The following is a 12,578-nucleotide window of genomic DNA, read 5'->3' as shown; positions in this document are numbered from 1 at the left end:
TGTCAAGAGAACTTTTTTGCATTTTTAATTCCCTACCAAACGACACCAAGAAAAAAAAATTGGACGGCAAATAACTGAAATAGATCGTTTTGTTTACTTGTAAGATAAGGTTAAATAAGTGCACCCTGAAGACACTGTGTATTCTTTGCCTTATTTTTACACCAAAAACGTTCTATTTCGGTTATTTGCCGTCCGATACTTGTGATGTTATTGTCGTTAGATAGGGAATTAAAAATGCTTAAAAAGTGTTCTCAACATTGTTTGATAAAATTATCCATTTCCGAGTTAATTAAGTTATACAAATTAAAACGGCCGCCATTTTGATATTTCTAATCGGACTAAACTTATTATTTTTTATGTAATAGATCTTTGTACGATAACATGCTTACCAAGTTTCATAATCTTAATTTTAAAAACTTCACGGATAACAATATTTTTGTATAAACAAAATGGCAGATATCTGGGTAAATATGAATTTTCGGACATACCTTCACATAAACGTTTTTCTTCATTTAGCATAATGATTCATATCCCAAAGTCCCAAAAAGTTTTTTTATGGACACCCTGTATGATTCTACTATAAATTAAAACCATATAACTATGGCTGCATAACTGTGTTTATACTTACCGAACATGATTATTTGCAACTTAAACTCATGTTTTAAAGGAATTATTCAAAGTAGTAATTTAAATTGACTTACACTAGAAAAATTAATGGTAATGTTTATAGTACGCGTTTTTTATGTTCCATTTAAAGATGATACGCTTCCAGGAAATAGGCATTTTATGTAATGTTTTTAGTGTGAAATATGTTTAAACACTCCTTGGGTATCGATAAACATTGAAAACAGCGCCTACAAATACAAATTAGAAGCTTTCTGTAGTAATTTATCATATTATGAACCTTTTTGGTGTATTCCTACATATTTACAACGAAAATAAAGTAACAATATGCTATTCAACCAACTTTTTCATACATTTACATATATAAGTACCATGTGGCATTAGAAACACTATAAATAGATCGAAAAAATAACACCTAACCCTACACCAAACTTACAGTTCTTTTAACTGTTCAACTGTTCAACTGTTGAAGTTTACATTAGTAAATTATTTTCTTCTAACATATGTTTATTGTTTGAAAATGGATTTACAGTCCATTAGAAAATTCCACTAACAATAATACTTCTACGTTATTAATCCACAAGATAAAAGGTAGGCCTACGCACTTATATTATTAATTACATAATCACGCTATTGTCTAACCCATATGCTTTGAACATGTATATAGGTACTTATTTTACAATTTGGTTCCAATAGTTGGCCAAGATTTCATTCTCTTACAAAATATTGAATGTATTCTTCTCATTCTTATAACTAGGAAACAATTATTGTTTAAACACAGCAACGTCTGTGTAAATTTGTAACGAGTTAATACATAATATGTACTATGGAAAATAATTTCCAATTCGGTAGACAATTACCCCTATTAATCGATATTGAAACCCTGAAACAATCATATCGAAAGGTTAGTGAAACCAGTATAGTAATAATACCTACGACCAGGATGATCGTCGAATAAATGTAAATTACTTTGGGTTGATGAGTTCGAATATCATAAAAGGAACCAGTTTAGTCCAATATGTTTTATATATAACACAAACAGTCTTAAATTTCCCTCATTGGTATAAAGTCGACTAAAAGAGTTGAGGTCGGAACTATTCAAACAAGTTCAAGGCAGAGGTACAGAGTAGGTGGCTCCCACACCGCCTTGCACCTTGCTGGAGTGAGGGATGGTGTTGGCTGCCCCATGGATAGACAGGGTGCCGGGGCCGAGCTTGGTGCTGCCACCCACACTGCCTGTGACGACGTTCCCTTGTCCTCTGGAGTGAGTGACGTCCAGGCCGCCCTGGAGGCCGCTAGGGTGCTGGTAGTTGACACCACCCCCGACAGTTGACGCACCGTTGTAAGGTCCGCCGAACACGTGAGACCCGTGTGCAGACCCCTGCAGTCCTCCCTGTGAGACTGGAGTGTTGGCGTGTCCGTGGACGATGGTACCACTGGGACGGACACTGTCCAGGCCGAGGTGCCAGGCTGGTGTCTGTATTAACATAAAACGCTTTTTATTGATGATCATAAAAGTAAGAACAATATTTAACTGTCGCTTCCATATTTATATAAATAGCATTAAGCATTAGCTGCGTTTTCTATTCTTCAACGTTCAGATTAATTGTGATTATTATTTAATTTTACAATCAATACCACCAGAACCAGAAACATATATGTTATCTGTAAAACAAAAAATAAACCATAAAGATGTAATCAATTTAATCAATTTTTTTAAATGTACCTGGAAATTGATTTCTCATATTTGGCGAAATCGCTCAACATTTGGGTCTAAATAGCTAATAATCGATTAGTTACTTATCATCACGTTCATAAAACTAATTAGCCAAAATAGCCAAAGCGAGCATTCTTTAGCCTTTAAAATACCTGTCTGCAAACATTCTCTTTTAAAGTAGTAATTTTAACAAGTTTACACAATTTTACGATAATTAAAAATAATATTTTACCTTTGTGCAATTATATACATTATATACCTCATTATATACATTATTGAAGGCCCTATATCAACATTACGCTCCCTAAAAAGTGGTAAAGCGTGTATCTACATCTGGCTAGAATGACGGACAGCTTTGAATACTATTTTGAACTCTTTAAGACCTGATAATCAAACTAGTCTTATTAGGCAAGCTACAGTATGTCAATAGCTAGCAGACTTTTCTCTATAATAGTCCGTGTGTTTTTTCGATCTAATTGGCGTGTAACCAAACCTGAGTTGTACACTATGATCATTATATTTGAGTAGCTGGTCTATCGATATATGGTTGAAGAGGTAGCGGCAAGGAGTTCGTTCTAGCTATGTGTATTTGTTTACACTGGCCTAGTTTTTCTCGTGTTCCTGCAATATCTCGACGCCAGGATTCGTCAGCCTTGCTTAGTGTGTCTGTATGTAGCCAAACTGCAGGCGTTAAACCAAGGCAGGAATTCCGTTGTCTAAATGTTAATCAATTTCTAATGTACTAATCTCTCCTGAGTCCTGGACACTAGTGTTACTCTTTTGTAGGTAATCATTTAATTAAAAATAAACATGTTTTTAGATCATCGAATAGTCACAATGATATTGAGACCCGTGGAATATAGTAAACTAGTTGTTTTTGATTTGGAACTAATTTAATTTAAAAGTCCAAATTTGAAAATTAGACTGCGATAATCCAAATCTTTAGTAGGCTATTGATGGCAGGTGGTTTGATGACAATTGATACTCTACATCAAGCGGTTATTTTAATGCTAATTTGAAATATTGTTGAGCCTATATTGACTCCATTGTTCGAATGGAAGTGAGTCTCAGCATGGTTTTTTTACACCAAGTGTGGAAGTGTTTTTTTTTTACACCAATGTTTATCCAGCTGGTCATTCCAATCGTTGAGTGAGTTGTGATTGACTTATGCTATTGATGTACAGCAATGCTTATCAGTCGCTTTGAAGTAGTTAACCTGTTCAAATCCACTTTGACATGTATAGATACTTAAATAAAATTAAATTCTCATGTATATTGCCAATTGGAATAATTATTATATCAATGTTTTTGAACTACATTTACTTGGATTTCCCTAATGATGTTTGAATTTGATCAAATCTTTTAACGCATCATCTGTACAAGTAAATTTGGAACAACTTGGCATGGCATATTCCTTTTCCACCAGATTGGCATAATAGCCGATGACATATAGCTAACGCTTAGTATTAGCACATTATTTGTATAGGACACACTGTGTTTAACAATTGTATTTTTAACAACAATAATTACGTTTATAAATCCTTTTTTTATAGTATTCCTTCCTTGCAAATAAAAAAAAACCACGTTGAAATACATCTTGTACACTGTCATGACCTTTATTTAACATCGTTACAAAACGCCTGATCTTTTATACACACATATCGTGTGAAACTACAAGCAAATGTGTTGAAATAAACTAAAACAATAATACCTGGATACTTACTAAACAGTGGACAAAGCCAGGGGGGCAATCTCGCTGACTCAACACTACTGGGGCAACGAGCCCTAGGAGGGCTACTACAACCACTGCCATTGTAACTAGTCTGTAAATGTGTATAAGCAAATGCACTGTTGTAGAATTATATATAAACGTTATCTAGTAAGTAGTCAATCACAACACACATAAACAATTATAAAGAAACCCAGTAGCAGTTAAAGGTTAACTGATCACACACACTCACGGTCCCTAACTATTACATTTATACAGTAGATGGGGACAACACTAGGTATATGCCTATGAGTTGATTTTATTGTGTTTTCCCGTTGACCTCTTGTGTGCCAAGCTATTAACTTTGATATGCTGGTAGACTTCTAACCCTATTGTAAAATAAGAAGCCCGATAATATGTGTTCATGTTTGAAACTATGGAGACCGCGGCGCTGATGCCGGCTAATGTATCCTCTTATTTTAAACAATGTTGTGCTCCATTAGTTAGTTTTAGTTCCATAGGCTAAGCAACAATTGATTTCTAAATGAACAGTGCACAGGGCTGAAATTCAGCAGCGTTAAACTTATACTCAATGAATTAATTCAGTTAAGTTAAAATTTATTAAAGAAAAACTCACTTTACATAAACCAGTCAGAACTAACCTTAAAATGGCATTTACCTTGTATGGATGATCTTCTATATTATTAATACGTTACATGAAACTTTGTGAACAATAAGGCTTTTTTGTTTTTAGATTCAACCCCACATATTATATTATATACTAAAATGTTCGTCTAGGTGTGTAAATTCGCAAACTCATTTCACATTTTTTTTTAGGCCCCTTGGGCTCTGCCTCAGTGGCTTTTAAAGTACCAATGTTATCCTTATGAAGAACATATTTGTTTGCATTATGATCAGCTGGATAATTTAATTGTTGTTAATATTTTAGTTGCAATTTGAGGATACGTTTACTACAAACACTGACTTAGTTGAAATGAAATGTTTACTATTTATTTGAATTTGGGTTAACGTAAATATTACAATGGGAAAAGCGAGAAAGACTGGACAATTTGATATAGTAAAAAGAAAACTGAACTAACACTGTGCAACATTTCTTGAGCAATCATTGAAAGAGCCGATTTGCAATCCGTGGAAACATAGGAAAGTCGTAGAACACCACCAAGTAGAAGAAATAGTAACAATGTTTTTTTATTTATACTCGTTATTATGGAAAACCTAATGCGGCTGTGAGTGGGAAACATTTGTAGAAAACACTAAAAACAAGACCAGCTTTTGAACAATTATAAGATATTTAGAAGAAATTTGGATTATATCGAACTTGTATGTACATCGTGAGTGTTTCCACAATCTTTGAGTCGACTCTTTTAAAGTCATCGGAAATTATGATTGTTATTCGTTTTAAAATAACGACTCTAATACTTTGCAATTGTTCGAATTCAAGCAACATGTACAATAGTATTAATTTAAGAGCTGAATGTTTTATCTATGGACAAACAGTTGCAAATAACACAAAATATAGCATATTATTTGAAATGATATTTCATCTCATAATGTTAAATATAGAGATTATAATGGGATACTTACAGCTTGATGCCAACGTCGAGTGCCAAAACACGAGGAGAATGTGTAAGTATTCGGGGCTTCTGCTGCGGTATGGGCGAGGGCGACTCTGAGCTTTATATGACGCGAATAAAAACAGCGCAGCGGGAATCCCCATCCAAGCTGCCGTGTACTTTACACACCGTCTATTGCGATAGTGGGCACCCCTTCAAGATAAACTTTTGATGCTTTGTCCTTCATTGAAAATTTAATTTAATAGTTTATTTTTTATTTTTGATATTAATACATATATTAATGACAATCAGCCCTTTACACTGTGAACAAAATAGTAGAACTCCCATTCCTGTAAAATGTTATTGCTTAAAAGTTATTGTAACTTGTATGTTATTAAAAAAAAAAAATACACACAATGAAATAACGGAAAAATGATTTATTTTAACTGGTTCTGATTGAAATTTTTCTGTTATGGTCCTTCTGGCCTGAACAAAAATTACGGTCAAAAGTTAAGATGACACAGTACTCCCTATCCCGCCCATGTTAAAATGACAGTTTTTAGTTACACATAAATTTTACAAATATTAACCTATCAACTTGAAATTTTTGTACTAAGTTTAATGCATTATTACCAACAATAATATAAAGCAAAAAAGTTTTTGAGCAAAATTAAATTGTTGGTATGATTTTAAAAATTTTATAAAATATTTTGTATTTTTTAACACAAAATATTTTTTTATTTAAAAGGTTTTTGGTTGTCATGGAAACTGATTCGTATTATTGTTCCTTATCATATGAGGAACACACACACCAATTTTTATTGAAATTGGACTATAATTGAGGAAGAAAAGTGTACCTGACTAAAATCCACTTGACTTTCGGAAAACGACAAAAGTACCCCCTGTCACGGGTAGTAGTAGGACCCTTGGGCATGCTAAAGTAAGAGTGTATAAAAGTCGCTGTATAGCTTAAAATATTTTTTTTCTCCATAATATTTGGTATGTACGTGTTCAGGAAAGTGTGTTTTACAAAAATAAATAATAAAAAATGTTTAAAAAAATTTTTATTTGACGGTGTACCCTCTGCGTCTTGATTACTAGTAGGACCTTGGACATGCTAAATTAGGCTTCAGTAGTTTATAAAAGTAGCTGAAAATTTAAAAAAAATAATTTTTTGCCTTCTTAATTTTTATTATCTACGTGTTCAGAAAAGTCTGTTCTACAAAACTAAATAATAAAAAAAATTTTATATTTGAGTACTGTGTTACCTTAAGGCAACTGTTATGATTTTTACCTATTCATATCATAGTTACTTTCATCGCTTACCCATGTTAAAGGTTGTTGATAAACTAATGGGAGAAAGTATGAGAAAGATTGCTGATACCGTTTATTTATCCTTCTTAAAGACAAGAAAGTTGTGGTTTACAGAAAATGGCCGGGCAAGCTAACTGGACTGCGTTAAAACACAGCCATTACAACCAAATATCTACCAACGTCATTTTACGTGCGCATGGCTTTTTTCAAAAAGGGATAACTTGAGTTTCTTCAGAAGGCTATCAGAGAAACTCAAATCAAATCAAATAAAAATAGCATTTATTTCGCCAAAATATTTACAAAAAACACCAAAAATGTTTACAATGTTGTTTACGTTTTAAATAATACTAGTGTACATGTTGCTCAAATTCGAGCGCTTGCAAAGTATTACAGGAGTTATTTCAAAACAAATAACAGTCATATTTACAATGAGCTTAAAAGAGTCAACTCAAAGATTACCGGTGTGTAACTCAGACCATGTTTATCTTCGTTATTGATAAACCTAAAGCATTCCGGCCGGTTTTCTCCTTCTCAAAATGCCTCGCTGTACAGGCAACACAGGTCATTGATTGAGGGCCAATTGTGAACGAAAAGTAGTTTTTGGGTAGTGTTAGGGTGCATTTGTAACCTAATAGTTGAGATTGTCCAGGGTCAGGTGCTGACTGTGATGAGTTAAGCCTATTACGCGCCACTGTTTTGTAGCTGCGGTCGTTATCACGATTACACCTCCTGTCTATGTTTCGTTGTCATCGCATCGGAGACATTTAAAAGAAAAAACAACAACGAGTAAACAAATTTAGCTACACAAAACAACGATAAATACACAAATTTAAGTTACAAACATGCTAACACGTCATGTTATAGCGACACAAAACAACGATAAATACGCAAATTTAAGATACAGCCATACTAACACGATCCGTCTTGGGGGTTATGTTTACACAAACTCAAATAGTAAATAAATGTACGCAATGCGTTTCATTGAATTGAAAAATAAATAACAGCAATTAAATTATACAGCTGATCAAAATGTAAACAATTATGTTCTTCATAAAGATAACATGGGAACTTCCAAAGCCACTGGGGCAGAGCCCAAGGGACTTTTTTCGAAAATGTAAGGCCAGTTTGCAAATCTACGCGACACGTTCTTTCCAATGAGACGCCAATGGATAAAATCGGTTAAGAAATGGCGGAGGAGTTCAACCGACAAAGTTTCATGTAGCGTATTAATTATATACATAACAATTTTCTTAAAAAGCTTTTTAAATGCGAAATATCTTCCAAAATAAGAAATACCCCTGAGTTTGGAAGAGAGTCGTTGTACTTTAGATAACTTTTTTTAATTAAGCGATGAAAAAATTATTTTAAAACTATTTGAAAGATGCACTGGAGAACTATGGCGTGTTGCAATATTTAACATGTTTGTAATTCTAATAATGGGTTGTGTTTACTTTGTTTCTTTGTCTGGCGTAAAGTATCGGACTCAATCCGTCCGGGGAGGTCTTATTTTTGTATTTGTAATGTGTATTTGATGGCGCTATTCTCAGTGTGTATCGATACCCAATGAGTCTTTTAACACATTTCACACTAAAAACATGACATGAAATGCCTATTACCTGGAAGCGTATCGGGGGGGGGGGGGGGGGTCTACGATTCTCGCATGAAATCCGAGTGCGAGAACTATAATGCTGAAAAGTGCATTACTTGAAATAATCTATCTTCGGTTTGATCAATTCAAGGACAAATATTGTTATGTAAAATAAACTAAATGGCAGATATCTTATTTACGAAGTGGCTTTGAAAAAATTGATTCATAATTTGCTCTTTCTTTACAGTAGTTTTACTGTTTACTTATGGAACATCCTATATACAGGGTGTCTCACCTAAGTGAACCAATAGCTAACTTTATTATTATGAGATATAGAGTTAACTTCTTATGGGACACTCCCCATCATTTACTTTTAGGGTGCGTTTTGGGATAGTTTTGAATTTTAAAAATATATCCCTCATTTTCCAATATGGCCGACAACTTAGTTACTTTTCATAGAACATTCCGTATTTTATGATTGTTTTAGAACGTAAAAGCGATTTTAAAACATTTTTATTTATGGCTTTGTTTCTGTAAAGCCACTTGTTTAAGAGTTGCAGTGTGTTAAACTTAAATTGCTTTTGGTGTACTTTCTTTATCTTCTAGTTTAGAGGGAAATTGCAAGGAATATATATTAAATAAGTCTTAAAATCGCATCTATATCCTAAAAATACCATAAAATACTAAGTGTTCCAATATTAAAGTTAGCTGCCCTTTTTGAAAAATGGCCATTTTTAAAACAACAGGATCAATATTTTTAACGTACTTTACGATTTGGTTAGAATTTAGATTCAGTTTTAAAACTTCATTACTCTTTGAATTTTCTCTCTAAAATTAATCGTTCAGGAGATCTATATTGCAGAACATACACCACGAGCCTTTTTTCCTTAGGTGCAACACGGTGTAACTGCTACACGAGTTGCTTTAGAGAAAAAAATATCAAAAATAAAAATGTTAAAATCGCATTTATACATTCTAATACAATTATAAAATACAGGGTGTCCCATAAGAAATAACAAAATTGTCGACCATATTGGAAAATGGTGGGTGTATTTTTAAAATTAAAAAAAAATCCCAAAACACATCTTAAAAAAAGGGGAGTGCCCCGTAAAAAGTTAACTCTATATATCATAATAAAAAAGTAAGCTATTGGTTCATTTTAGATGAGTCCCTGTATATTTCCAAAAAATATAAACTTTTAGTGTTTTTGGAAACTGAGTACCTACATATAAAAAAATAAATATTAAATCGGTCCTGGGTCTTTTCGTGCCATCTACGGTAATAAATTAGTCCCTATAGGGAAATACGCTAAAAGCTATTTAAAGCCTTTTCATTAACGCAATGGTGTCTATCGACAGGATCTGCAGTTTAGACACCTAATGTTTATTTATTTGCAGTAATGTTTATTAAAAATACGCTAGCTAGTTATATTTAAACCTGTTGCCTGAATTGAAAGTAGGGAATGTTATGCAACTACGCTATATAATAAAGACGTGTTTCTAGACCAAGTGTTGAACGTGAATGCAGGTTCTAAACCATTCATACTTGGCTTAAAATCCCTACTATGTACGGTCGCCAATTCAATGAAAAGTATTAAAGTAAAGTATTTAAGTATTCTCTTCCACGTTCTTTTCCGCTGTGGCCATCAATGTTATAAATTTAAAGTTTAAAATTGCTTTTGGCAAATTATTGTAAAATAAACTTAGAGAAAAAGAAATCTCCAACCCATAACCGTATGGACTGCTAAGTTTATTGAGCTCAATACTCCACTTTGGTATATTGCCCGAATTATAATATTGTTCCTTCGGTTAATTTCATCTACGTAGGCCTACTAGCTGCAGTAACAGTGTTTTGCTACGGGAAGAGGACGTGAAATTGAAAAAAAATGCGTTTCACCTTTTAATTCAGGTTAGTGGTGTAAACCACCATTTCTTTAATTTGCTTTAAAATGTTTACTTACACTAAATTATTGTGAAAAATACAAACATTAGCTGTTATAAACTTCAGCAATATCGTAGTGCTTTATCAATAGTGTTTTTATCATACTCTACAGAAAGCAGCCGTTTATAGCTCCCTTCGTCTACAAAATCATCGTTTATAGAGTAACTTCAATAGGGAACAGAAAAAAATATGGTCAATTATTTGGTTCGGTAACCTCAAATGTTGTTTATGGACACTATAAATAATATTGTTTACTATTTTATACAGAAATTTAAACATTGTTAAACGACTTTGTATAACCTCAAATTGTGTGATCTAATTTTGTAACGATTAGAAGGCTATTTCCACAATATAATAAAAATAGTTGTTCATCTCATCATTAGGAGCGAGAGTTTTTTTTTTTGGTACTTTTTGGTCCGTACTCGGCTGCGCCTCGCATGTAAAGGGCGATTCCGTACCAAAAAGAGCCACTTTTGCTCACTGACAATTATAATTTATTTTTAAACCAAGAAAAACACCAATACATACTATTTAATTTACACATGAAACTGAGCATTGAATAATTAATGACATATAACACAACAAACAAAACAAATATGAAAAATAACTATAAAATAAATACAAAAAACATCGAGTACTAAAATATTTACCTACTAACAAACATATTTGTAATTATATCTCTAATTCTATTCTACAAATTCTATTCTACAAAGCAAACAAAAAATAACGAACAACATAATATTTAATGCGATTCTTTTTACCAGTCCCATATAGTCCATTGCATTTAAATTTACACTATCACCGTTGAATAAATACACATTGTACAAATATTTCATTGCTTTTAGACACAAAATAACGTACAACTTAATTTGATGATATTTTCCTTGGTTTAATCTGATCAGCGGCGAGCCAAGTTTGTCTTACCGTATTGTCTGATTGTGTTAGCTTGGCTGCACACGCGTTGTATGCACTTGACAATCGTTCTCTAACAGCTCCCTAGTATTATGAAAGTAAGAATATTTCGATTAATTATAAACATTATCTTCTTCTACATGTACAGGATTTTTTGCAATGCCTCCTGAATTCCTAAAGAAGAAGTGTTGTAATGTCACCAATGGCTCCACCAATTTTTGGTACAGGAAAATACTGAATAATCATTAAAATGCCATTGAGTTGTTTTGTCTATTTTAGAGGTTGTACAAGGACAGTGACATTGTCTTTGTTTTTATTCTTAATTTGTAAGATATGACTTCAATATGAAGTTTTGAAATTTGTATGGTATACTAAACACGGAAAATCCCAAAGACTCTGAACTGGTTTCTTGTCCCATTTAAAGCGTGACAATCTGACGCGTGTTTTGTGTGTTTGATACTTCTTTTATTTTTCATTCAAATGCTAATTTTTTAAGCACAATTTTATCTTTTTCTGTGCTTTTAGAACACATAGGTACAATAGTTTTTTGCACACATCCGTCGATTGGTGGCTAAAAGTTGCTTTTTGCTGGCCATGCCAGCTGTCATCGTCATTTGGTTTTTACATTCCTAGGGCCGCAAAATCAGCTACCCGCTTCTTTTCTTAAAACATGAATGCCTATTAAATACACAATCAGTATCCATAGCATTGCAATACAATTGTTTTATTGTCACCGCTGCCTAGCAACTATTTTTTTTGCTGGTTCCTTAAATTATTTATTCACATAACCTTAAAGTTGAAGTTGTGTTGACTGTTACTGCGGGGCTATAGAATACATATGTATTCTATAGCCCCACTGTTACTGTACATTATTATTGTGGTGCATAGTGGTCATAGGGTATAGTGTGGTGAAAAATAGCGTTCGTACCACGGACCGAAATGGTTCTGCAGCTCTCGATCGTTTTAAGTTCTCGACTTCGTCTCGAATTTAAAAACTATTTCGAGCCAGCAAAACCTTATTTTCAGCCCTAGGTACGAAATATACTATTTTGGCTTTTATTTTTCTTTGATCTGTTCTCAAAGCTCAACTATTTCTAAACTGTTCATGTTTATTTGTTTTGTTCATTTTTACATTTCATTAATTTCTCTCTGCTTGAAAACGTTTGTATTAAAGGAAAATTCGCACTGTTTCGTGTTTCA

At 33.1% G+C, this 12,578-nt stretch overlaps 1 protein-coding gene across 2 annotated transcripts in view; it reads left to right on the top strand.

Moving 5' to 3' along the window:
- LOC128992984 (GTP-binding protein Di-Ras2) overlaps nucleotides 1-12,578 on the top strand; it is a 291,630-nt gene that overhangs the window by 63,980 nt on the left and 215,072 nt on the right. The gene's annotated exons all lie outside the window — the stretch shown is intronic.

The sequence above is a fragment of the Macrosteles quadrilineatus genome, unplaced genomic scaffold (genome assembly GCF_028750875.1).
Source record: "Macrosteles quadrilineatus isolate MER2022 unplaced genomic scaffold, UCM_ALF_1.0 Scaffold_1__1_contigs__length_201487025, whole genome shotgun sequence".
In the NCBI taxonomy this organism is placed as follows: Eukaryota; Metazoa; Arthropoda; class Insecta; order Hemiptera; family Cicadellidae; genus Macrosteles; species Macrosteles quadrilineatus.
Note: the sequence above shows the minus strand (reverse complement) of the source record. Positions and strands in the feature narration are given on the sequence as shown.